At 43.2% G+C, this 27,938-nt stretch overlaps 1 long non-coding RNA gene across 1 annotated transcript; it reads right to left on the bottom strand.

Moving 5' to 3' along the window:
* Positions 1–30: 30 nt before the first annotated feature.
* Positions 31–22,702, bottom strand: LOC115251415 (uncharacterized). Its single transcript, XR_003889967.1, has 3 exons — positions 22,334–22,702; positions 20,195–21,999; positions 31–2,949 (listed from the first exon to the last, which is right to left on the bottom strand). It is a non-coding gene; the product is annotated as an uncharacterized lncRNA (long non-coding RNA).
* Between the last annotated feature and the right edge of the window lie 5,236 nt (positions 22,703–27,938).

Below are 27,938 nucleotides of genomic sequence, written 5' to 3'. Positions count from 1 at the left end.
TCTTTGTTGGCACAAAACACACATCTCTCACTTGTTTCAGTTGCTCCAGTCAAAAATAGTAACTATGTTACTGGCTTTTGAAACAGGAACCGGGTCAAATCTGTATCCTACTTTCCAAGCAAGGCACCACTGAAAGGGTTGATGAGTGGATACAAACCAAAAAGCCTTATATCCCTTTTCCTTTAAATTTGAAGTATTTTAATGTAAAATAGTATCTGTCAACAACAGATACCATTGTGGGTTCTATTAATCAGTATTTAAGCATTAGCAGCTAATTGGATTTTATGAATCTGTTTGTTTAATCTGGTTTATGGTTGCAACTATTGTAAAAAGCATGGAGTGATTAACATTGATCGAGCTGGTATTACAATTTGTAGATATTTTGTCATTATAGATACATTTTAGAACATTTCTGTGGGCTGGAGGTGTAGATTTAACAGCAGTAGGAACAACACCTGAGCCAAACAGTTGTTTGTGTTACAGTTTATCACGTGACCACTCACAAGTGCCGTAGCGGGAGGCAGCAATACCCCTGTTGCCTTTATGTTGTGTCCTAGTCTATATAAATGTGCTCCTGTCACACCTTTTTCTAGTTTAGTGTGAGAAAATTAGTTTGACAGCAGATTCTTTCCAACCCAGCGGCGGCTCCTTGACACAGACTGATGCACCCTTAAAATGAGTTCAGCGGTGCAGCCTCCACTGTACTTGAACCAGGCAGTAAATGTCCAAGACAAAGTGCTGAGGGATGAATCTATCGGTGAGCCTTGAAAGTCAGACAAAGAAAACAATAAAAGGCACCCACAAGGAAAGCCAAATAGGAGCTTTGTATTTAAACTTCAGATTAAACCTGGTAATTGTCAATGCGGTCGTAATTTATTCTGAAATGTGACGTATCACATCTGATGATTAAGCTATTTACTTTAAACCCCCAGAATATCTCAGGTTAATATACAATAAGATAAGAAATGTTGCTGCAGTTCTGGTACTCCTACCAGCAACAGCAGAGACTACATCATATTGCAAAAGCTATATGCTGTACATGTAAATAAACAGCATTGTGTCAATTGCCCGTCTTTGCTGTCAATGTGAAAGGCAGCCTGCATAGTCAGCATTGTGTAACCCTGGAAATGCCTAAATGATACTGTAAGCCTCACAAAAATTGTCACAAAAAATAAATGTAAAAAACAATAAAAGTATACATAAAAACATGCTAATAATGACAATAATGATGAAACAACATTTTAGAACTACTAAAAGGAAGACCCAAATGTGGTTATCAAAATCTGATTCTCACAACCGGAAAATGTAAAATTGACACTGTTATGTCTCACATTTCTCTCCTCAACATTTCGCTGATGGTTTCTGCATTGAAGGAAGGTGTGTGGAAAAGAAATGGAAGGGCGGTGGAGAAAAGAATGATGAAATTTGAATTTAGGCCAGTCCTCCCAGCTGGCCTGCCATCTTCATTTAGGGAGGATCCCCCGTGAGACACACAGCGCTTTGACCTAGAAGCAGATCTGTAGCGACGAGCAGCTCCAGCAGAAATGATCCCACCAGATTCTGGAGAGTTTTTAGTGCCATCGCAAGTCTCCTGGCAGCTGTTGAAGCCTTGCAAAAGCATGTTGTGTTGGCGTCTGGCAAACGATCTGCACGGCTTCAACATGGCTTTTTGTGTAAAATGTTGTATCCTCTGCACTGAAGTTTTATGACACTGTCTTTTTTTTCCTTCCATTGAATCGTTTCTCTCTGTCTGATTTAAAGAGTCCCTGAAGAACACGAACCTGGCACCAGTCTTCACCTCAGTCAGTCAAAATGAAGCAAATTCACAAATAGAACGTTGAGAATGTATGATTGCCTGAACATTTACATCTCCTTGATCTCATATATTATCACTAATGTCACTAATGTATTTTCAGGCACAAAACCCCATAAAAACCCTCATACGATCCCCAAATCACACATGTTGGGAGGCTATGCTTCTGTTCAATATCTTCACGTGTGGGGTGAGAATGGGGTTTGTCCAAAGTTCTTCTGTGGCTATCAGCTACAGGCGCTCTTGCACATCTAATTGTACTTTCAGGCACATTTACTGGGTCGCAGTGTAGATATAGACAAAGACAAGTAGCAGGAGATTGAGAAGGATGCCAATGACTCCCAGCACAGCCAGGAATCTCTCTTCTGGTGTACTGAGATGTGGACACGGTAGGTCCATGTGAAACATTTAGTTACACTAAATAAGATTAATAAATGCGAGTAATCATCAGTAATTATCAGTAATTGTATGGGTTCATTAGTTTAATGCATTTAAGGGTCCTTTGCACATTTTGATCCCTTAGCATACAATAAAACCAGTAGTGTTGATACTACAAACTTCTTACAATTACAGACAAAGCAGCACAACTATGGGCACAATCAGCACACACACACACATACACACACACACACACACACACACACACACACACACACACACACACACACACACACACAGTTCAAATAGATTACTCTCTGATGTCAGTTAGTTCAGTCTTGTTTGGGAAATGGTTCCTCCTGATCCAGAAGTGGACACAGTCAGTACATCTGCGAATAAATCAGCCTGTATTAATGTGGCCTTCAGGAATGAGCAGTGGTGCAGGTAGAGATGAATAAAGCTTCGATCTGTGGTGCTGATTTTCAGACTGCTTGTACTTTGAGTGGCATTTTCAGTCAATCAATACTTCAAAGGAAGGCCAGAAGTCTGGAGGGAAAGCTTAGGTGACAGATGTGTAAATATAGACAAAAATGACAACTAGAAGGTTGAGGATTGTTCCGATGATACCCAGCACGGCCAGGATTCGCTCCTCGCGGTCGTTGGTCGAGTCATCATCTGTGGCGTGGGTGCTGCAGACATAGCGGCTGCCGGGGACCATGGTTACCATCACAGACCCCCACCCCCATAGGGCGTGACGCCTGGTCATCGGGTTGGTTAGCAGTGATGGAAAGGGAAAGAAAAAAGAGCACAAATCACTCTTAGATTTCTGAGTAAATGGCCTAATATTATCGCACAAAATATTCATCCACATCATATGTCTTTATTTTGAACTCACTTCTTATTTCATCTCTTTTAAAATCCTTTTAACTTCTGCCTACTTCTCTGCCTTCTTATGTATTTTTGCATGTATCCCATTTTAGTGAGTTGTAACCATTTTAACTGAAATATTTGAATTATAGTCTGATATGTTCAAGCTGGAGCAAAGGCTGATGGTTGCAAGTTATTCCGTCACAGACCCAACTCCAGGCAATTTAAAGGCTTTATTTAACCTAATGTGCATGTTTTGGACTGTGAGTGGAAAGCTAAGTACCCAGAGAAAACGCACACGCAGAACATGCAAACTCAAAGGCTTCAAGTCCTGAATGAAACCCCTTGATAGACAAATGTATTAGGAACAAGTTTAAGGAACAGCTTATTTGTATATATATATAAAAAAATCTCTTCCTCGCCCTCCTGGGCGGTGCCTCCTTCCTTCAGACTCGAGTCCTCTACCAGGGAGTCTGAGGGGATATATATATATCCCCTCAGTGGGCTACCACCGTATCGTGGTGGAAGGGTTTGCGTGTCCCAATGATCCCAGGAGCTCCGTTGTCTGGGGCTATATGCCCCTGGTAGGGCCACCCTAGGCAAACAGGTCCTAGGTGAGGGATCAGACGAAGCGTAGCCCAGACCTCCTGATGATGAAAAACAACATCGGTACCAAGTTTCCCTTTGCCCCCTCCTGGAGCCAGGCCTGGGGGTGGGGCACGTTGGCGAGTGCCTGGTGGCTGGACCTCTGCCCATGGAGTCCGGCCGGGCACAGCCCAAAGAGGCAACTTGGGACCCCCTTTCCGTGGGCTCACCACCTGCAGGAGGGGCCAAGGGGGTCGGGTGCATTGTGTTTTGGGTAGCAGCCGGAGGCAGGGACCTTGGCGGTCTGATCCCCGGCTGCATAAACTGGCTCTAGGGACATGGAATGTCACCTCTCTCGTGGGAAAGGAGGCTGAGTTGGTACGCGAGGTTGAGAAGTTCTGACTAGATATAGTTGGCCTCACCTCGACGCACAGCAAGGGCTCTGGAACCAGTCTTCTCAAGAGGGGTTGGACTCTCTACCACTCTGGAGTTGCCGATGGTGAGAGGCGACGAGCAGGGGTGGCAATTCCGGTTGCTCCCCAGCTCAGTGCCTGTATATTGGAGTTTACCCGGTGGATCAGAGGGTAGCCTCCCTTCGCCTTCGGGTGGGGGGACGGATCCTGACTGTTGTTTGTGCCTATGGCCCAAACAGCAGTTCAGCGTATCCACCCTTTTTGGAGTCCTTAGAGGGAGTGCTGGAGAGTGCTCCTTCTGGGGGCTCCCTCGTCCTCCTGGGTGACTTCAATGCTCACGTTGGCAATGACAGTGTGACCTGGAGAGGTGTGATTGGGAAGAACGGCCCCCCTGATCTGAACCCGAGTGGTGTTTTGTTATTGGACTTCTGTGCTCGTCTCAGATCGTCCATAACGAACACCTTGTTCAGACATAAAGGCGTCCACATGTGCACTTGGCACCAGGACGCCTTAGGACGCAGATCGATGATCGACTTTGTGGTTGTGTCATCGGATTTGCGGCTGCATGTTCTGGACACTCGGGTGAAGAGAGGGGCGGAGCTGTGAACTGATCACCACCTGGTGGTGAGTTGGCTCCGATGGTGGGGAAGGATGCCGGACAGACCCGTCAGGCCCAAACGTGTTGTGAGGGTCTGCTGGGAACGCCTGGCAGAGTCCCCTGTCAGGAGCTTCAACTCACACCTCCGGGAGAGCTTTGATCATGTCCCGGGGGAGACGGGGGACATTGAGTCCGAGTGGACCATGTTCCGTGCCTCCATTGTTGAGGCGGCTGACCGATGCTGTGGCCGCAAGGTGGTTGGTGCCTGTCGTGGCGGCAATGCCCGAACCCGCTGGTGGACACCAGCGGTGAGGGATGCCGTCAAGCTGAAGAAGGAGTCGTATCGGGCCTTACTGGCCTGTGGGACTCCTGAGGCAACAGATGAGTACCAGCGTGCCAAGCGGAGTGCAGCTACGGCTGTTGCCGAGGCAAAGACCCGGGCATGGGAAGAGTTCGGTGAGGCCATGGAGAACGACTTTCGGACGGCCTCGAAAAGGTTCTGGACCACCATCCGGCGTCTGAGGAGGGGGAAGCAGTGCACTGTCAACACTGTGTATAGTGGTGATGGTGTGCTGCTGACCTCAACTCGGGACATTGTGGATCGGTGGAAGGAATACTTCGAGGACCTCCTCACTCCCACCAACACGCCTTCCAGTGAGGAAGTAGGACCTGGGGACCTGGCGATGGGCTCTCATATCTGGCTGGGCTGAAGTTGCCGAGGTAGTCAAAAAACTCCTCGGTGGCAAGGCCCCGGGGGTGGATGAGATCCGCCCAGAGTTCCTTAAGGCTCTGGATGTTGTAGGGCTGTCGTGGTTGACTCGACTCTGCAACATCGCGTGGACATCGGGGGCAGTGCCGCTGGATTGGCAGACCGGGGTGGTAGTCCCTCTTTTTAAGAAGGGGGACCAGAGGGTGTGTTCCAACTATAGGGGGATCACACTCCTCAGCCTCCCTGGTAAGGTCTATTCAGGGGTACTGGACAGGAGGGTCCGCCGGATAGTCGAACCTCGGATTCAGGAGGAGCAATGTGGTTTTCGTCCTGGGCGTGGAACAGTGGACCAGCTCTACACCCTCAGCAGGGTCCTCGAGGGTGCATGGGAGATTGCCCAACCAGTCCACATGTGTTTTGTGGACTTGGAGAAGGCATTCGACCGAGTCCCTCGGGGGGTCCTGTGGGGGGTTCTCCGAGAGTATGAGGTGTCAGGCCCGCTGATACGGGCCGTCTGCTCCCTGTACGATCGGTGCCAGAGATTGGTCCGAATTGCTGGCAGTAAGTCGAACTCGTTTCCGGTGAGGGTTGGTCTCCACCAGGGCTGCCCTTTGTCACCGATTCTGTTCATAATTTTTATGGACAGAATTTCTAGGTGCAGTCATGGTGTTGAGGGGATCCGGTTTGGTGACCTCAGGATCGGGTCTCTGCTTTTTGCGGATGATGTGGTCCTGTTGGCGTCATCGGCCCGTGACCTCCAACTATCACTGGATCGGTTCGCCGCCGCATGTAAAGCGGCTGGGATGAAAATCAGCACCTCCAAATCCAAGGCCATGGTTCTCAACCGGAAAAAGGGGGAGTGCCTTCTCCGGGTCAAGGAGGAGATCCTGCCCCAAGTGGAGGAGTTCAAGTACCTCGGGGTCTTGTTCACGAGTGAGGGAAGAATGGAGCGTGAGATCGACAGGCAGATCGGTGCGGCATCCGCAGTAATGCGGACTCTGCACCGGTCGATCTTCGTTCCTACCCTCACCTATGGCCATGAGCTTTGGGTCATTACCGAAAGAACAAGATCACGGGTACAAGCGGCCGAAATGAGCTTCCTCCGTATGGTGGCTGGGCTCTCCCTTAGAGATAGGGTGAGAAGCTCTGCCATCCGGGAGGAGCTCGGAGTAGAGTCGCTGCTCCTCCGCGTTGAGAGGAGCCAGATGAGGTGGCTTGGGTATCTAGTTAGGATGCCCCCTGGACGCCTCCCTGGTGAGGTGTTCAGGGCATGTCCCTCCCTATATATATACATACAGTATATATATATATATATATATATATATATATACCAGGAACCACATCAGAGAAGAGAGCAGAAGTGCGCAGTCCTAGGAACAGCTAAGATCCTGCGCAGAACCCTCAGACTCCCAGGCCTCTGGTAGTTCCAGATTTTGCACACCTGTTCATAACCCTATATGAGGAAAAGACACCAAATTTCATGAAGAAAAAAAAAAGATAGCCAGCACTTTGGACAACACAAAATCTGAAACAGGTCAAATTGACCCTTAAACATAATATGAGGGTTAGCCTAATGATTAGACGAACCCCTAAGTATGATAATTTGTCTGTCTATGATAGTAACTGGGACTACGGAATTAGTGATAATAAGCTTTTTCAAAGAGGTAGGTTTTAAGCCTAATTTTAAAGTAGAGATGGAGTCAGCCTCCCGTACCTGGACAGGGAGCTGATTCCGCAGCAGGGGGGCCTGGTAGCTAAATGCTCGGCCCGCCATTCTAACTCTGGAGACTCTGGGGACCACAAGTAGACCAGCATTCTGAGAGCGGAGCGGTCTATTGGGCTGGTAAGGTATCACTAGCTCCTCCAGGTAGGATGGAGCTAGGCCTCTGAGGACCTTGTAGGTCAGAAGAATGATTTTAAAAATTATTCTAAATTTAACGGGCAGCCAATGAAGAGACGCCAGTACAGGAGTTATGTGATCTCTTTTGTCAATACCTGTCAGAACTCTGGCTGCAGCATTTTGGATCACCTGGAGGCTTCTTAAAGAGTTGTTTGTACACCCTGATAATAAAGAATTACAATAGTCCAGCCTGGAAGTAACAAATGCATGGACTAACTTTTCAGCATCATGCCGTGTCAGTAGGTCCTTGTGATGTGCTGGACTGTCTCAGGGCCATCTCCACACAGTCTGCACCTGGGGTCTTGTCTGGTATGGTAGACCCTGGCCTCTATTGCTCTGGTGCTCAGGGCCTGTTATTGTGCAGCCAGGAGTAGAGCCTCTATGCTGTCTTTCAGTCCGGCCTTTGTCAGCCACTGGTATGTTTTCTCGATATCAGCCACTTCCTCAATTTGTCAGTGGAACATTCCATGCATGGGCTTGACCTTCCATGAGAGCCCCCAGGTTCCTCCTCCTTGGTGGACTTTTGTTGCCTGAGACATTCACTCAGCAGTGGGGGCCATCTTGTGATGTGCTCTCGGAGGCTTGTTGTTTACTCCTGGACAGTAGTTCGGAAACTTACTAGTCCTCGCCCCCCTTCCTTTCACTTTGTGTATAGCCTCAGGACACTGGACTTAGGGTGAAACCCTCCGTGCATGGTGAGGAGCTTCCTTGTCTTGATGTCAGTGGCTTGTATCTCTTCCAGTGGCCAGGGTATTATGCCAACAGGGTATCTGATTACTGGCAGGGCGTAGGTGTTTATGGCCTGGATCTTATGCTTACTGCATTCAGCTGACTTTTCAGGACCTGTCTCTGTAGCTATTTGGCTGTGGCTGACCTCCTAGCTGCCTCCTGATGGTTACCATTTGCCTGCGGGATCCCCAGGTATTTGTAACTGTCCTGCAAATCTGTGATGTTCCCTTCAGGTAGGTCAACCCCATGAGTTGTGATCACCTTTCCTCTTCTAGATACCATCCGCCCGATTGATTGGTCAGAAGATTGGTCAATCGATTGATTGATTGGTCCAAGTACAGAACCTTGTGGAACTCCATGGCTAACCCTACTGTATGAAGAGGGAACGCCATGGACATGAGCAAACTGGTATCTATCAGATAAATCTGATCTAAACCAGTCTAGTGCTGTCCCTTTAATCCCAATCACATGTTCCAGTCTCTGTAACAGGATGCTTTGATCAACTGTATCAAAAGCAGCACTGAGGTCCAGCAGAGCCAGCATAGAGACCAGTCCATGATCTGAAGCTATAAGAAGATCATTAATAACTTTAAGAAGTGCTGTTTCTGTGTTGTGATGAGCTCTGAAGCCTGACTGGAACATCTCAAACAGGCTGTTTCTCTGCAGGTGCCACCACCACCAGTCACCACCGCCAGTCACCACCACCTTCTCAAGAACTTTAGAGATAAAAGGAAGGTTGGATATTGACCTACAATTTGCTAATACATCAGGATCCAGTGATGTTTTTTTAAGCAACGGCTTAATCACTGCCACCTTGTAGGACCGGGGTACATAACCTGTCATTAAAGAACCATTGATCTGGTCCAGGATAGAACTGCCTATCAATGGTAAAACATCCATCAACAGATGTGTTGGGATGGGATCTAAAAGACACGTGGTGGTCTTGGATTTCTGAATTAGCGATGACACCTCAGAAAAATATATAGGGCTGAAGGAGTTTAAGGGCTCATTGGAGAACCTGTATGTTCCCACAGTCAGCACGTCTTGTAATGTTCCAGTTGTAGGGATGGCATGGTTAGCTTTTTCTCTGATAGCTAGAACTTTATCAGTGAAGAAGCTCATGAAGTCTTCACCAATAAGGGAAGAGGGGATATGTGGATCTGAAACACTGTGACTCTTGGTTAATTTGGCCACAGTGCTGAAAAGAAACCTGGGGTTGTTCTTATTATCCTCAATTAAAGAAGAAAAATAAGCTGTTCTAGCCTTACGGAGGGCTTTTTTGTAAACTAAGAAACACACAGTGGTCCTGGGATCAACTCAGGGATCGCTTCCTTAAACTTAGCTACAGCATTATCTGAGAGACATCTGCTATAGTAAGACTGTGCTCTGAGCATAGAAGAATCCTTAATCATAAATGTGAAAGTGATCAAAGAATGATCTGACAGGAGTGGGTTCTGAGGGAACACTGACACATGTTCTACCTCAACACCATAAGTCAGAACTAGATCTAGGGTGTGGTTGACTCTATGAGTTGGTTGGTTTATCTGCTGGAGGAAACCAACTGAAATGAAGCCATTTCTAAAGCTGTCATTTACAACGTCTACATGGATATTAAAGTCTCCAATGATAATGACTTTGTCCGTTCTAAGGACCAAGTCAGATAAGAAATCAGAACTCAGATAGCAACTCTGAATGTGGCCCAGCAGGGGGCCGATATACAAATTAACAAAAGTGGCTTTTCTGCCTTCCAGTTCAGATGGGTGATGCCAAGAGTCAGGCTTTCAAATGAACTGTAGCCATGTTTTGGTCTAGGATTAATTAATAACTTGGAGTGATAGATTGCTGCCACTCCCCCTCCTCGACCAGTAACACGAGGAATTTGATAATTAAGATGAGTAGGAGGAGTAGATTCATTTTAGCTAACATACTCATCCTCCTGAAGCCAGGTCTCAGTAAGACAAAATAAATCAATGTGATGATCCGCTATCAGGTCGTGCACCAACAGGGATTTACACAAAATAGATCTAATATTTAATAGTCCACATTTAATTGTGATGTTAGTTTCTCCAGGTTTTGCTTTGGTATTAATTTTAATAAGATTATGGTGATTGACCACTCCCCTGCTCTGTGCTTGGTGAACTTTTAACCGTGGAACAGAGACTACCTCTAAAGTGTTAAATATGTTATTGTTGGCGGATGAGGGTTCTATGGAAGCAGCAAAGAGGTGTGTAAGACTACCACTCTGCATCCTGGTCTGGACCCTGGATTGTCAGGTCACTTTGGGTCTAATAAAATTAGCCAAATTACTAGAAATGAGAGAGGCACACACGGGATGGACACCGTCTCTCCTAATCAGACCAGGCTTTCCCCAAAAAGTGCTCCAATTGTCTATAAAGGCAGCCAGCGACGAAGCGATGACATGCGGCTAAACATCTCATCGCTGGCCAGATTGGGGAGGGGATCAGAGAATGCTACGGAGTCCGTTATCGTTTTTGCGTAGTTGCACACCGACTCTATGTTAATTTTGGTGACCTCTGACTGACGAAGCCGGGTGTGGTTTGCTCTGACGTGAATAATAACTTTACCTAATTTATGTTTACGTCTCCCCAGCAGCTTTAAATTGGCTTCTATGTCGCCCGTTCTGGCCCCCGGAATGCACTTAACTATGGTCGCTGGAGTTGGCTTCACGTAGCGCAAAACAGAGTCGCCAATTATCAGGGTCGGTTTCTCAGCGGGTGTGTGGCCGAGTGGGGAAAAACAGTTAGCCACGGGAAGCGGTTGGTGGTGCACCGTGGGCCTTTGGTTTGGGCTACGCTTCCTGCGAACCGTCACCCAGCCGCCCTGGCTAGCCGGCTGCTGCCGGGGGACCGTTAGCTGTAGCTATGCTAGGCAGATCCGCAGCAGCTAGCTTCTCCTGGCTACCTGGCGCAACTCCAACTAACTCCAAGCTGCAGAACCGCGTCTTAAGCTCGCTAAGTCTAGCCTCCATAGCCGTAAATAAACTACACTTTCTGCACCTATTCCCTTCACTAAAGGAGGCAGAGGAGTAACTAAACATTTCACACGACAGGAAGTGACACAATACGTTACCCAGTGACGCCTCCCAGTAACGGCTTGATTATGTTCAACAATGTTGGCAATTGGTTTTAATCAGTCTCTGCATCTGAATCCTGTTCAGAGTTCCAGACTGACAGTATACAGGTTAAGACAGATTTAGAAAGATATCCACATCACATCAAAGAAGATTGTTCTGCTGATACTTTTGATTTAATATATGTACTGTATACAGAGGAATGAGTGGAAATTGTATTTTTTGATGCAGTTTAGTTATTCAACATTGTAATGTGATTATTTCCAACCCAGTTATGGGGAACGCACCACATACCTCAAAATTCAGGGATCACGCTAGTGTAAAAGCCAAATAATGGAGAAAATACATTTCCTCCTAACACATGCTCACCTTTACTTGGCTATTAAATTGTAGGTTGCGAAGGAGGTTGTGGGTGCACTTTTGCTCCATGAAAAAATGTTGACCACATGTCTTAAAGCTTTCAATTTTGGAAGAAATCAACGTTCTGCAGTTTGCTGAAGGCTCTAATTGAACTGTGGTGAAAAGAAAATTAGCAAATTACAAAGGCTCAGCAAATCTCTAAATCTCTGATATAATAAAACTGGTTTCAAATTGAAAAGGAACATTCTGCTTGTATTTAATCAAATTAGAATATGGCTGTAGCACATGTGCATTATTAGAGAAAATTTACAATAATAATAATAATAAAGAAAAGATATCAAATTAAAGATGAAAGAAAATCACCTCCAGCTCTTTCAGATGGAATACATGTATAATTCCATTATGCTGCTAAATCTGGAAACAGGACTGTCTGTTTATCTGTACAAAGGCTAAACAGTCTCATCCTCTGTAATGTGGTGCACAGGGTTTTTTCTGTGTGCACGGTGGGTTCCCATGGTAAAAATCAACACTGTAATTTAGGCAACCACAGCTTCCTTAATTGCACACCTTCCTGCCGTTGTCAGCAAGTCTGCTTAGCTTACATAACGTATTCCCTCAGCTAAAGAGCTGTTTAAAAAAAAGTGACTGATCGGCACATTTTATCATGAGTTTTAATTAAAAAAAACAGCCTGTTCTCAGTGATGTTGCCATGGTGACCAGAGACATTCAAATAATAACTATTTGGCTTTAGGATAAATGTACCTTGATTGCCTACTAATCTTCCAAACACAAGCCAGTCTGTTACATAAAACCTTGCTCTGCCTTTTGGTTTCACTTCCACAGCTGTACCTGTTTTTCTGCTAAGGTGCATTAAGCAGTTTGGATGATTCATTCTGAAGCCCTCTTGGGTCAGTGAACTACACACGCTGTCATGCACACGTATCATATACATATAGTCATACATGAAAGTGATCATGTGCTGCAGGTTACTTCATTCTTGACTGTGGCCTTGAATTCAGAAATGATCTGAGATGTTTAACGGGGCTGTATTTTAATTTGCCTATTAACCAAATGAAGATCAACATAATGGATTTCCCATCATTTTACCACCTATATGGGTTGTGCTCATCATACTTTATCAGGTTTTATATTTCCAACTTATGCAGGGAAAGCACACTCTTTCTTTCCTTCCTCACAACACCCAATCTTAATGAGCCACAGCAGCTCAAGCAGTAAATCATTCAAATTAATATTTGAGTGAAGCCATTTTCTTTTAGGTCTTAAAATACTCATGAGACGAGGAATGTCATCATCTAGCAGCAATTTACTAAACTTTGAACCTGAGGAAGGAAATATAATATCGGACATGTGATTTAGTATCTATGCAGTTGTGGAGTTTAGGCAGATTGATTAGTTGCAAATCTCTGCATTAATTAATGTGTGTAATAAAGTAAACCCCAAACCACCGTGTATACACCTGCATACACTAAATGCCAACCAAATCCACAAAGGGGCGAAAGCTGCTGTGCAAATGCAGAGCACATGTCCTCATTCCTCATCCTATATGAGAACACAAGGCAGAACCACATGCATAAAATTAACCATAATTGGTGTAGATTGAAACTATTCTTCTACTGTCAACCTAATTTATGCAGACTATAAAACAAATTCCCTGTGGAAGATCCCTCTGCACATTGCTTGCCTGGAAAAGTTACAGAGGGACTTAGCTCTGAGATGATTTCTAGGTCAATAAAAAAGACACTCTAGTTTGTAATTTAAACATGTCAACTGGGTCAAAATGAGACTCTAAATTGCAACGTGGTGTGAGTGTGTCCTGTGACACAGGTCAACATTAGATGCTAGGTCAGCAATTATTTCAGCCAACTTTGAGGTGGCCTTTATAGACAATTGGAGCACTTTTTGGGGAAAACCTGGTCTGATTAGGAGAGACGTGTCCATCCCACACGGGATGGTGCCTCTCTCATTTCTAGTAATTTGGCTAATTTTATTAGACCCAAAGTGACCTGACAATCCAGGGTCCAGACCAGAATGCAGAGTTGTAGTCTTACACACCTCTTTGCTGCTTCCATAGAACCCTCAACCACCAACAATAACATATTTAACACTATAGAGGTAGTCTCTGTTCCACGGTTAAAAGTTCACCAAACACAGAGCAGGGGAGCGGTCAATCACCATAATCTTATTAAAATGAATACTAAAGCACAAGTTGGAGAAACTTATATCACAATTAAGTGTGGACTGTTAAATATTAGATCTCTTTTGTGTAAATCCCTGTTAGTGCATGACCTGATAGCGGATCATCACATTGATTTATTTTGTCTTACTGAGACCTGGCTTCAGGAGGAGGAGTATGTTAGCTTAAATGAATCTACTCCTCCTACTCATCTTAATTATCATATTCCTCGTGTTACTGGTCGAGGAGGGGGAGTGGCAGCAATCTATCACTCCAAGTTATTAGTTAATCCTGGATCAAAACATGGCTCCAGTTCATTTGAAAGCCTGATTCTTGGCATCACCCATCTGAACTGGAAGGCAGAAAAGCCACTTCTGTTTGTAGTTGTATATAGGCCCCTGCTGGGCCACATTCAGAGTTCCTGTCTGAGTTCTCTGATTTCTTATCTGACTTGGTCCTTAGAACGGACAAAGTCATTATCATTGGAGACTTTAATATCCATGTAGACGTTGTAAATGACAGCTTTAGAAATGGCTTCATTTCAGTTGGTTTCCTCCAGCAGATAAACCAACCAACTCATAGATTCAACCACACCCTAGATCTAGTTCTGATTTATGGTGTTGAGGTAGAACATGTATTCCCTCAGAATCCACTCCTGTCAGACCATTCTTTGATCACTTTTACATTTATGATTAATACATTTATGATTCTTCTATGCTCAGAGCATAGTCTTACTATAGCAGATGTCTTTCAAATAATGCTGTAGCTAAGTTTAAGGAAGCGATCCCTGTGCTAATCCCAGGACCACTGTGTGTTTCCCCAGGGATCAATCATTATAATCTTAGCCCTGCTGAGGTTGACACTATTGCTGAAGGTGCAGCAACCTCACTGAGAATCACGCTTGATTCTGTCGCCCCCTGAAAAAGAAAATAGTAAATCAGAGGAGGTGTGCCCCCTGGTATAATTCACATATCAGGACCCTCAAGCAGAAAGTGCGAAGACTAGAAAGGAAGTGGCATTCTTGTAAAATAGACAGCTATCATGTAGCCTGGAAAGACTGTCTATTAGTTTACAAAAAGGCCCTCCGCAAGGCTAGAACAGCACATTTTTCTTCTTTAATTGAGGATAATAAGAACAACCCCAGGTTTCTTTTCGGCACTGTGGCCAAATTAACCAAGAGTCACAGTGTTTTAGATCCACATATCCCCTCTTCCCTTAGTGGTGAAGACTTCATGAGCTTCTTCACTGATAAAGCTATCAGAGAAAAAGCTAACCATGTCATCCCTACAACTGGAACATCACAAGACGTGCTGACTGTGGGAACATACAGGTTCTCCAACGAGCCCTTAAACTCCTTCACCCCTATATATTTTTCTGAGGCGTCATCGCTAATTCAGAAATTCAAGACCACCACGTGTCTTTTAGATCCCATCCCAACACACCTGTTGAAGGATGTTTTACCATTGATAGGCAGTTCTATCCTGGACCAGATCAATGGTTCTTTAGTGACAGGTTATGTACCCCGGTCCTACAAGGTGGCAGTGATTAAGCCGTTGCTTAAAAAAACCATCACTGGATCCTAACGTATTAGCAAATTATAGGCCGATATCCAACCTTCCTTTTATCTCTAAAGTTCTTGAGAAAGTGGTGGTGACTCAGTTACTGCAGCACCTGCAGAGAAACAGCCTGTTTGAGATGTTTCAGTCAGGCTTTAGAGCTCATCACAGCACAGAAACAGCACTTCTTAAAGTTACTAATGATCTTCTTATAGCTTCAGATCATGGACTGGTCTCTATGCTGGTTCTGCAGGACCTCAGCGCTGCTTTTGATACAGTTGATCACAGCATCCTGTTACAGAGACTGGAACATGTGATTGGGATTAAAGGGACAGCACTAGACTGGTTTAGATCATATTTATCTGATAGATACCAGTTTGCTCATGTCCATGGTGTTCCCTCCTCATACAGTAGGGTTAGCCACGGAGTTCTTCAAGGTTCTGTACTTGGACCAATCCTCTTCACATTGTACATGCTTCCCTTAGGGAACATTATTCGGCAGCATGGGATACATTTTCATTGTTATGCTAATGACACTCAGCTTTATTTATCCATGAAACCAGAGGAGACAGAGAAGTTAGTGAAGCTTCAGACCTGCCTTATAGACATAAAGTCCTGGATGTCTTCAAATTTCCTTCTCCTTAACTGAGGTCATGGTGTTTGGTCCTGAACCTCTCAGGGATAGATTAGATCACATGATCATTCTAGATGGTATCTCATTAACATCTAGTCTCTCTGTGAGGAATCTAGGAGTAACTTTTGACCAAAATCTCTCCTTCAACTCACACATTAAAACAGTCTCTAGAAGTGCCTTTTTTCACTTAGAAACATCACAAAGATCAGGAAGCTACTGACAAGGCATGATGCTGAAAAGTTAGTCCATGCATTTGTTACTTCCAGGCTGGACTATTGTAATTCTTTATTATCAGGGTGTCTAAACAACTCTTTAAGAAGCCTCCAGCTGATCCAAATTGCTGCAGCCAGAGTTCTGACAGGTATTGACAAAAGAGATCACATAACTCATGTAATGGCGTCTCTTCATTGGCTGCCTGTTAAATTTAGAATAATTTTTAAAACCCTTCTTTTGACCTACAAGGTCCTCAGAGGCCTAGCTCCATCCTACCTGGAGGAGCTAGTGATACCTTACCAGCCCAATAGACCACTCCGCTCTCAGAATGCTGGTCTACTTGTGGTTCCCAGAGTTTCTGGGGGTAGAATGGGGGGCCGAGCATTTAGCTACCAGGCCCCCCTGCTATGGAACCAGCTCCCTGTCCAGGTACAGGAGGCTGACTTAAAACCTACCTCTTTGAAAAAGCTTATTGTTACTAAATCTGTAGTTCCAGTTACTATTATAAACAGACAAATTATCATACTTAGGGGGTCGTCTAATCATTAGGTTAACATCTTAGCTATGCTGTTATAGGCCAAGGCTGCCGGGGTCCGGAAACATGATCACCTGACAGGCCTCTGTCACCCCACTGGGTCATGGTTTCCTTTTTTGTATGTGTTTTTTGCACTCTTATCATATTGGAAAGTGCAAGAGTATTGTGCCCAATGGAAAAAAGTCAAATTGGTGAATCTGTAGTCACTCAGGTGCAGTTTTTAGATTGATATAAGGAAGAAAGAAAATATGACCATAAGTGCACAGAAACAACAAAAACAGGAATAATAAAAAGCCAATGTTCAGTTGATTTACATTTTGTTTTGTTTGGATGGACTATAAATTATCATTCATTCAAATATTTCTGCCCTACAAAGCTTTCAATCTAATTAAGTCCATTTCTTATGGATTTCTAATAGTGAGCTCTATACAAGTAGATCAACCAATACTGGATTTCATCCAATCAGACTGAAAGGAAAGAGGTTCGTCTGGGCCAATATACTCAATAGCAATACAGCCATCTTTTAATGACGGAAAAGTAAGAATTCAACTATAACCCTTGAATGGTTCGCCACAAAACAGCCACACTTGTATTTTAACACACTGAAGCCAAAATAAGATACTGATGCTTACAGTGACATCAGGCGAGGTTGAACAAGGAAATGTGGCCAATGACATCAAATCAACTTAATTGAAACTGCTAAATTAATCAAAAGAAATTAAAAAATTGACAGGTCCTTTAAAAATGTATTTTACATCATGTATAGATTCTCTTTTGATACTAACCAAGCATGAGTTTACCCTGCATAAACCCTGTCCACTGATCCATCAGATTCGAGACTGGATCATATGGAAATACACTGCTATAATCCTATAGATGGACAAATCTAAACACTAATCATAGTGTGGGAGGAATGGTAGTTTTGATCTCAGTAAGTTTCCTTCTGTTCCGCCTGGAGAGGACCTTTTGATTGTAATGGCATGGTTCAGTTTACACTGATGTGAGCACCCTGGTTGCCTGCAGCACATGGATGGAAGCCAACAATCATCATCATGTGCCAGCCAGTCACAGCAGAATGTGCAGATGAATGATTTATTGTTTGTAGTTTTGGGAAAAATTTAATTTTAACTTTTTCAGGATCACCAGTTATCTCGTGCATTGTTTGTTTTTTCTGGTTTTCAAGAATGGTTTCATTCTTTTCAAATAAGGTCCTTAGATGTATCAGCATTTTATGTGTAAACAGGATTCCGGTTTTCATTTTTTTCTATCTTCTCTGTATTAAAACAGCATCTTCTGTCTCCGCCAACTCATCCTTTGTATAATATTCACAGCTCCCCACAAGTGCATATCATTTCACCTCTGCTATTACAAGTTAGCCTCCAAGAGCCTCCAAGATACAAACTGTGTAATTGCAATGTTTCAGGAAGGCAGCAGAAAGCCTCCCAAAGATCACTCCACTCTTTTCAAATATCGGTTAGTCTACAATTTAAGGTAATCTGATTCTTGGAACACTTGACACATAAAGAAGATCCAGTCATACATCTCTGTTGATCCCAGTAGGGAAATAATAAGCTATTCTTTCATATGGTAATATGATCAAATATTTTGTTAAGAGTAGAATGCAGACATGATAAATTTGATCCCTTCAATCTTGAATTTCCTCCCCAGTATTTCATTACCAGTAATCAGGAAATGTCAGATACAATCTGAATAGTTTAACTATTGTTCACAAACCACCAAAGGAACAAGAATTATAGATTGTGGATATTGATTGGCGTACTCATTGACTCCACAGAAAGTCTCAATTAATGGTTTCACAGCTTTGGCGTTTGCTACAATACAAACACTTTGTTCAGCCTCTACAGAGATCAATGCATGCATGCACATCAGCTCATTAGGAGAGCTTGCATAGGATTCAGTGGCTATACTACATAGCAAACATGAACTTTGAGGGGTACGTGAGAAAAACCCTGCATGGTCAGTTGAGTCACAGAGTAATAAAGTAGGAGCCAGATCTGTATTACACTGGAACATTTGAGAGTGTCATTATGAGTTCATCAAGCCAATGATGGTGGAAGAGAAGGCGGCCATGAAGCGAATGTCACATAAAGCTTGCATAACCACATTTAACAACAGGCAAAAGGCATTTTAATAAAAGAATAACATCTCTATGACAGGAAACTCTATTGCCAAGGCAATAGGCAGACTACAAAACTGGCTTGTTATAATTAATTTGGCTTTTGTTCCCCTCCTCTGGAAAACAATCCTTCCCAACATTTCAGATACAGTTGTCTTAATGGTAACTCTTTTTGCGACTCCAATCTGGTGAGCTCCACCAGCTCTCAACTGTTTTTGGAGTAGAGATGAAGGTTCTCTTATGCATGTCTGTCAGACTCTGACAACTTAATGTATCTTACTTTAAATATCTCCATATTATTAAAGACCCTCAGCACTAATGATGGTAATTAACTTGAACATAGGTTGCAACCAATGTTATATGGCATTAAAAAATGAGTGAACTTGTATGTCAAGTGAAACTATGCAAACGTACATACATCATCTGAAAATGATACGATTCAAACTATGTGTCAGTGTTTTATGAAGCTTGTTGGCAAGTGGGAAAATGAATTCTGTAATCTGACACTTTCATGAAACTAAATAATAATTACATATATCCTAGTTCAATAATAGATTCATAGAGACTGCAACTTGCAGCTAAAGTTGAAATATAATGTACCATAAACATGGGCACAAATGGAACTAAATATAATGTGATAACATGCAAAACCTTTATGGAACTATGTACTGTTGTAATCCTTCAAGTCTTAAGATGAGCTGAGAAGCCAAATATTTCTCTTTTTGAATGTAATGCTGCAGGGCATTAGTGATATCAGTCATTCACAGGTGGAAGGCTGGATAAAGTTCTGTTATTATACTCTTTCTGGACAGGTTCTTGTTAGCGTTGTGTATGTTGCAACTTCACTACTTGTCAGCAACTGATGATACACCTCTTTTTTCTCAAATCTTAATATAATATTGGATATTTCAAGATTCTTTGGTTTTGCAACATGTGTGCAACAGTAAGCATTGCTGCCATTTGTTTGTCACTCTTTCCATCCCCATCAGAGTTTAAAAGGTGTTAAATTACCAGTGACCTATGATTCTGGCATCAGAACTGCATCCACAGCAACTTGCACTGCACAGTTTTATTATTTGTTGCACAGAAATTAGTAACTAGTGGGTCAATTGAGAAAATGCATTATGAGTGATTGAACTGGTTCCATACGTTTAGATACGTTTAGTTCATATTGTTGTGCTATACGGGAGGTCACATGACATCCTGGGTTCCACATCATGTGACCTCCAATGCATAATAAAAATCATGGGAATGAACCATAACTTGACCTGTTGGTCCTACACATGACTTGACCGGCGTCTTCAAGGCTTATAATTGACTTTGGATTTTGACCTTGGTCAACCTAATAAGAAAATATGAAGCTCAATGCTGAATATTGATGTGCACATGCACACATACATGCGCACACACATGCACACACACATGCACACACACATGTAGAGACTATGAGAGCACACCACACATGCAGAGTTTTCTACTCACCACACATTGCACCAGGGGGCAGCCCAAGCCTTTTGTTTTTCTTTTCTTTATCTGAGCATGTTGCCGCTTTTTTCTCTTTTGCTGTCCAGATGTGTTTTTCACCTCTCTCCTCTTGTGATCCCCCTCCCTGTCCCCCCTCACAACAGCGCTGTTCAGGTCCAGCTCCGTCGCTGGTGGAGAGAATCCAGGCAACGTACGCACACACAGCCGTGGGCGACGCTTTGAATTACAGTCAGACACAAGGCTGCCGCTTAGATACAAACGCACACACCTGTAAGACCACAAAGCCGATTCAGCCAAGTGCTGTAGTGGTCTTTACAGCCTCCTAGATAAACATGCAGCTGTTCTGTCCACAGCAGAATGGTGACTGAGATGCTTTGTCCTCCAGTGTTACTATCGAAATGCAGTTTAGGTCTCCCTGACGGACATCCAGGAGAAGACAAAAACTAAAATGTTCATCTGACTTACAATTAAAGCATCCATTGTGTTGAGCTATGTTTGGGCATTTCCACACTTGAAGTCCAATCATGATGCAAATTTCTGTAACGATGCCATGTTTGTAGATGAAGAGTCCAGTCCAAATGAAAATTCTGCTCCCGTTCCCTCCGAATTGCTCTAGTTATTCTTGCCGTATCGCCTAAGAAATGGCACAGCTGGTTATAAACCTCAAGGAAGTAGGTGTCCCTCCTAATTTGTGCCTCTTTCCTTAATCTGTAGAAACATCTCCTCTTTCCCACACTTGGCTGTCATCGGATGCACCTAACGGCTTGTCCATTCAGGTAAAGGAAGCCCTGAGAATTAAAGAAAAAAATAGAAAAGAGGGAAAAAGAACGTGCCAGGTTTGGTCCTTTTGTTCTCCCCTCTGTGTTGCGAGGAGCAGCTCCAGAGTGGCCTGTCAGCATCAATATTTAACAGGAAGTTCTTGCTTTGTTGCTGTCACTATTAAAGTTTTCACATCTCGGTCCTTGCACTGACAAGTTCACTGGTCTGCAGCACTTATCTCACTTCTCTCCCTACTTTGACGTTTAATGCTCCTCACCAAAGGACCATGCTTTACTCCTCCATAACTGTACTGAAGTTCCCATGTTGTGAATCTCAGTCCAGTGGACTGGAGGAGTCTTTCATTCCCTCAAATATGCTCTTTAATCAGTACAGTTCACCTTGTAGCAAAGCTTGATCAAAGTTCTCTCCCGTCTGTTTAGTCATACTAAACCTTTGAGTGTCTCATACCTCATATCCCCTCCAGCCAGCTGATTCACCCTCTATTTCTTGTTAAACTGTAAGTCTATGTGGCTGCATCTGTCCTCTTCCTTCATGTCCTCTGTCTGTAGGTTATTTGATTCAGCTCAAGTCCTTTCTTTTTTCCTGCCCCCTATATCAATGTCATTTCTCTTCCATCTCCCCCTGCCTCTCCTCCTGCATGCCAAACACACAGCGTTGGAGCTGCTGTGCTCTGAGTCATGCTGCTCTCTCCTCCATTTTCCTTCCAGATGATTGGAGATGTTCCTCTGCTCCCCCCGATGCACACGTCACTGTCTGTTGAGAATTTCTTCTTATCCAGAGCTCCGACAAGTCCAAATCCTGCTGATACAGATGGCTACAGACCAGCAAATGAAATGATTGAGCTTCCCTTTCCATAAACAGTCTCCCCATTTAGGATCTTGTAGATGTTAAGAGGCTTCATTACAGGTGGTTTCTTCTGCAGATGTGACCAGTGGTATTACTTCCTCCAGAGTTGGTTTTATACCTTGTGTCTTTTCTACAGCTGGGCGGTGGGGGGTGGCAGATGTCTTCAAACTCACAAGCTGAGTAAAGAAAGCAAAATGAGAAGGATGTTTGTTGGGGAGAGGGAAAAGAGATGCCATTAGGATTAGTAGATGTGTCAGCAGAGGATATATACAGTAGGGGGAAGGTGGGTGGAGGAATAGATGGATACTAAGTGATAAAGGAGAGGAGGAGGAGGAGGAGCAGTCCCAAATGGATGGATAGTTGTTTGACTGGCTGGGCACTTGACTGTGACATCCAGGAAATCCTTGCAGGTGCAATTAATGATCTAATTGCCACCATCTTTCTCCAATTAGTCAGAAGAAATATGAAGAAAATGCATCATAAAACATTACTAATAAACTTATCTTTTACCTGCATGGCCATCATCTCGCTCTTCTAATTTCTACCTCTCTCATCGATTCCCTCCATCCGTCTGTCTTCTCCTGCAGTCTCGGTCTGTGCCATCACTAAAAATGCAGCATCCCTCCCCCTCCTCTTTCCATCTCTCCCACAGTGCTTCATTCGTTTCCCTCCCTCCCACTCATCCACCTCCACCCCATTCTCTCTATCTCTTCTGTCTCCCACACTTTTCTTTATATCTCTGCCGCTTTTTTCTCTACCCCTCCAATCAACCTCGACGCCTGTATCCACATCCCCCATATTCCATCACAAGCGCCTCACCTCCCCCCACGCTCCCTTTTCTCTTCCTCTTTTCATCCTTCCCTCTTTGAAAGAAGCTTCTAGAATTAGTGTAGACCTGGCTCTGCAAATAGAAAACATGTGAATGCCATACATAACCCTGTCACATGAATAATGAACTAAGGTACATGCATATTTTCTCATATTCATGTTAAAAACATCCACAGTTTCCTACTTTCTCCATCCAAAATACAAACCAAAAAATAGCCCCATCTACAAAAATTAACCATACCTGAGCAACTGTGCTGTTCAGAATGTTCATCTAATGACAGTAGTTTGAGGGAAAAGCCACCAAATGATGAAAGATTAAGGGGAGAATTATGTGGTTCATGGTCATGCCACTGCAGCCACGGACAACAGGCAGCAGTGCATGCTGGGTAAAGAACACTCCTTTGATATTCAGTTTGTCAAACAAATGCAGCCGAATCACTGAGCAAATAAATGAAACATCAGCCCCAGTAGGGTTTTGAAAAAGGATAGAGTGATGCAGGAGGGCACCAAGGGAGAGAAGAGGGAGAACATGTGAAATATACCATTTTTCATAACATCAGGCATAACATACATTTTATCCAAAATGCCAAAACCTGCTCATACCAAATAGCCAGTCAAAACATAGCATCTATAAATCATTTTCAGTTAATCAACTACAAAGGTGAATTTCATAGCCATAGGTGCAGAGAATAAAACAATAATTGGCAATAATTCCAATATAACAACAAAACACTAATCTACATCAGAGGAGATAAATCGGATTTCAAATACATAAAATACAAATCCAGAGATCCTTTAAAAAAAAATGAATGAATTCCTTTAGTTCTTCTTCTCTTCTGTTGTTTTTTAACTTTTGCATCTGACTGAACATCATCAAAAACTGAAGCATCAGCAGAAACTCTTGTGGCCAATCAGTCAGGATCCATCACTCTATCTAATCTTTTAGAAGTCTTCCTCCATAATATGAAGGCACTTGCTTTATTCCATATGGTTTGCCACATGGTTATTTATTACAAACTGACATTATTTATACTTAAAGAAGGAAGAAACAGGAAATCTTGAGCAAAAAAGGTTCATTTTGGGCTGGGGACCCTTTTTTGCAGCCTTCTTGTGATGACTAGCCAGACACTGGAGGAAGGGAGATAGGGCAAGGAGGAAGGACAGAAAACACACGCAGTCCATATCTCCCTCTCCTCTTGGTTTATTTTGAAGGAAAACATCACGTTGAACAGTGATCAGTGGTTAATCCTCCACACTGGCTGTCTCAGAAGAGCCAGTATTTCTCAAACTCTCAGATATCCAAGACAGAGGACCTTGATGAAGAGCTGGACGGGCATCAGTCGTCCTAGCTGAGGAAACTTCATACACACCGAACAGCACAGGAGAACCAGCTGGTAATGGATGAGACTGATGTTGAATGCTTAACAACAAGGACTCACACTCCTGATCATGAGGGACTCACTTAAGCAAACACCGTCCTCTGAATATTAGCCAAAAAGCGTGCTTCTGCACAACATGGAATCTCCTGTCAGACATCAAAGTAGCAAAAATGATGAAAAAGGAATGAAGTGGTAGTAATGCCAAGGCGGTCAAGCAATAACAACTTGTTTACAAAGACGGTTTGACTATAAGAAAGCAGATGGACATATATGCAGGACATGTGGATACTGAAGCGCTTGGAGGTGTTTTACATTAACACATTGTTCAGAGCCACAGCAACTTTATACAGGCCAACAAAGCCATGCTGCAAGGATAGTGCAAGGGTAGTACACTCTAAACAAATGCCCTTTTGATACTTGGGATATCAATTCTGAAGTCCTATGACCATCGGCAAAATCTACTTTATCAAGGCCATCAAGCTGTACACCAAGAGTAAGTGAGGCACTCATACAGAGATCCACAACTCCAGCCCTACCATGAAGATATGGAGGTTAGATTATTGCAGCTGAAGGGACTGAACTACCAGAAATACCTAAGGAACCCACAAGCTACTTGGAATCCTGAAGTAACTGCAAGCCCAACCTTTAAGCAGAAGATTAGTAATGAGAACGGCAGCAGGTTTAATACCCTACAAAAGGAAGCGGTAGGAACCACTGATGTACAGACAAGAACGCTCCAAGTCCAAAATGGCCACCGAGCAGGGAAAAAGAAGGCGAGGCCTACCAAGTGTCAAAGCAACCGGAGATCAAATCAAACTACATCAGAGTAAAATCTTAGCAACAGAATTCCCACACTGCCACAAAAACGGTTGCCAGAGAAAGATTACATTTTTTTAAAATGTGGGGGGAAAGTAAAATTAGAAGCAAAAGGAAGATCAGCAGGGGAAGTAACTGTGTACTGAAGTGCTCATGCATGTTTTTCTTCATGGAGCCGCGGGCAGTGTAGTTGTTCTCCTCCCTCACTTCTCTTTTCACCCTCTTATTGTTATCTTCGTCTTGTTCAACTAATTTCTAATTGAGCAAATGTGGAGCAAGAGAAAACCATTTTAAAGGAATCCATGAATCAAAGAGCTTGTGTTCTCTACTATTATTTCTGTCAACATTGAATCATTCTCTTCTGTTTTCATTGAACCTTTACCTAACCAGGAGAATCCTGCTATGATTAAAAGTGGCAGTTACATGAATTTCACCCGTGAGCTAAGACTGATGGGATCTTTTACAACATGTACCAGCATAAACTTAATCTTGTCTGCAATGAGACACTGATGCATCAATCGATCAATCAATCTTTAATTATACATAGTGTCTGTTACAATCAAAATTGTTTCAAGGCACTTGCCACAAGCAACAGTGGCAAGAAAAAACTCCCCTTTTTAATAGGAAGAAGCTTTGAGCAGGACCAGGCTCATGTAGAGGGACTCTCCTGCTGATGGCCAACTGGGTAGTGAGGGAGAAGAAGGAGGAGGAAAGGTAGAGGAAAGAATAGGCAGATATTATGGAAATAAATTAACTATAACAAAGTGCTGGTGTAGGAGTTGAGTGGGTCAGCGGGGTTGGATGTCAGCAAGTCAGCATACAGCTATAAAGGCAGCGATACCTGTAGATGGATAAAGAGAGGGGAGGAGAGGCCATGACACAGACCCCCAGCAGCCTCGGCCTGGCTTTTTCAAAGAGGAAGGTTTTAAGTCTAATCTTGAAAGTAGAGATGGAGTCAGCCTCCCATACCTGGACAGGGAGCTGGTTCCACAGCAGGGAGACCTGGTAGCCCAATGCTCAGCCCCCCATTCTACCTTTAGAGACTCTGGGGACCACAAGTAAACCAGCATTCTGAGAGCAAAGCGGTCTATTGGGATTATAAGGTGTCACTAGCTCCTCCAGGTAGGATAGAGCTAGGCCTCTGAGGACCTTGTAGGTCGGAAGAAGAATGGGCAGCCAATGATGAGACACCAGTACAGGAGTAATGTGATCTCTTGTCAATACTTGTCAGAACGGATTTTGGATCAACTGGGCGCTTCTAAAAGAGTTGTTTGGACACCCTCACCCACAAATTGGTATCTGTCTGATAAATATGATCTAACTCTAGTGCTGTCCCTTTAATCCCAATCACGTGTTCCAGCAAAACCAGCATACATTTTCAGGTGGAGTAAATCCACTTTATTGGATCTAAATAGTATTGTTGTTGTAACATATCTCAGTCCGAGTTCAACAAATAATGAAACCTGGTTTCTCCATCACCTTAACTGTATTATTTTCCCTCCCACATCAATCCTGTATATTTAATTTAGTTCATGTTTAAGAATTACTTGGCAATTCTCACTGCCATAGCTTCTGATTGGTCTTCTATTTATCTATTTCACCACTGTCTAATTTAGTTAATCATGAACAACCCCCATGTTGTTTTAAGTAATCTTTAATTGACACTGGTTGATCTGTCCTTTGCATATAATCAGTAAATATCAATTATGTTCAGTCTCTGTACACATATGTGCAGATGCTCATTATAACTATGATATTCCCCCATCAGAAAAAGGCTTGATCAAACATAGCATAACTGGGAGCAGGGGTTTGCCCCATCATGTGGTGTAGCCACATTCAAGCATTTTATACCTTAAACTGTAGGATTCTTTCCCCAGGCTTTTAATGCTATGTTTGCAGTCATTTTGCTTGGCTAAATAATAAAGAGGACCTTAAGGTTGAAGCATACGCAGCTGGCGGTGTAACAGCTGTAGTGAGCTGGCTCGTGTCAATGCTTCTTTATTTCAATTTTATATATTTTTTTCAATTTTCCATTTACTTTGAAAATGAGTTTGTTGGCACCAGGTACATTTGCTTACTTAATAATCCCATTGCTATTCTTATAAGTAAAAAAAAACATTTTATTTTCACCAAAGATTAGTTGTGTTGCAACTGTAATGTAAAAAATAAAACAGTAAATTAGCACTAATGTAATCATTTACTCATGCTATTATAAATTACATCTTTAAAATGTGGTAGTAGATTGATTGTTCTCTACCTTTCTTACAATCATTTATTTGACTCTTCATTGAAAGCAAGCTTTCTAAATTGCCTACTCCTCGTAGGTCTTGATTTGCTTGTTTTTTGCTGGTTTCTTGACTGGACTTTATTGATTTCTCCTGTCCCCAAAATTATGTTGCTTCATATCATTTCTGTGAGGGACATGATTGAAATTATTGCCGTCTAAAAAGATTAAATGCATAACTTGAGCTTCATTTAGCAAACAAATGTGGGAGGTTAGAAACATTTTACAGTGTGCAGCATCCTCTGGATCAGCTGGCTGTTCAGTATCACTCCAGCCAGTGTTCATTCCCTCCCTTCCCATGACTTCTTTGACTCTTCTTTCAAAACAAATGAGTAAAGGCTCATCTAAAGGGCCTTCAGTGTCTTCACTGTCACACTGGTGATAAAACGTGACACACGACTCCCTCCCTTTGGCCTGGAAGTAGACTGCAGCTCTTCACAGTGTGCTTCTGAGAAAAGATGAATAAATAAAGCTGGAGGAGACTTATCAAAGCCTTACATCTGTAACACATTCTGAATGTGGGAACTGAAGTGGATGGATGTCTGCTTCACCTCTGATTCCTCGTGAGCTCCTTCACTGAGACATGACACGACTCTGAAAGCACCAGAAATCTAAATCTATATTTAGGACAACTGCATAATGTTAATTAGATTTATACACAGCCATCATAACACATAAAGCTCACAAAAATGCAAATAATAACTCCAATCATGCCAACTGCCAGGGTGAGTGAGTTGCCATTGTAGCATCACTGTACATTGTCTGAGTGCCCATTGGCGACATATACTGTATATGATAACCTGTCTAC

This window comes from Takifugu rubripes, chromosome 11, assembly GCF_901000725.2.
Source record: "Takifugu rubripes chromosome 11, fTakRub1.2, whole genome shotgun sequence".
In the NCBI taxonomy this organism is placed as follows: domain Eukaryota; kingdom Metazoa; phylum Chordata; class Actinopteri; order Tetraodontiformes; family Tetraodontidae; genus Takifugu; species Takifugu rubripes.
The sequence above is the reverse complement of the archived record's forward strand: the minus strand, read 5'-3'. Positions and strand labels throughout refer to the sequence as shown.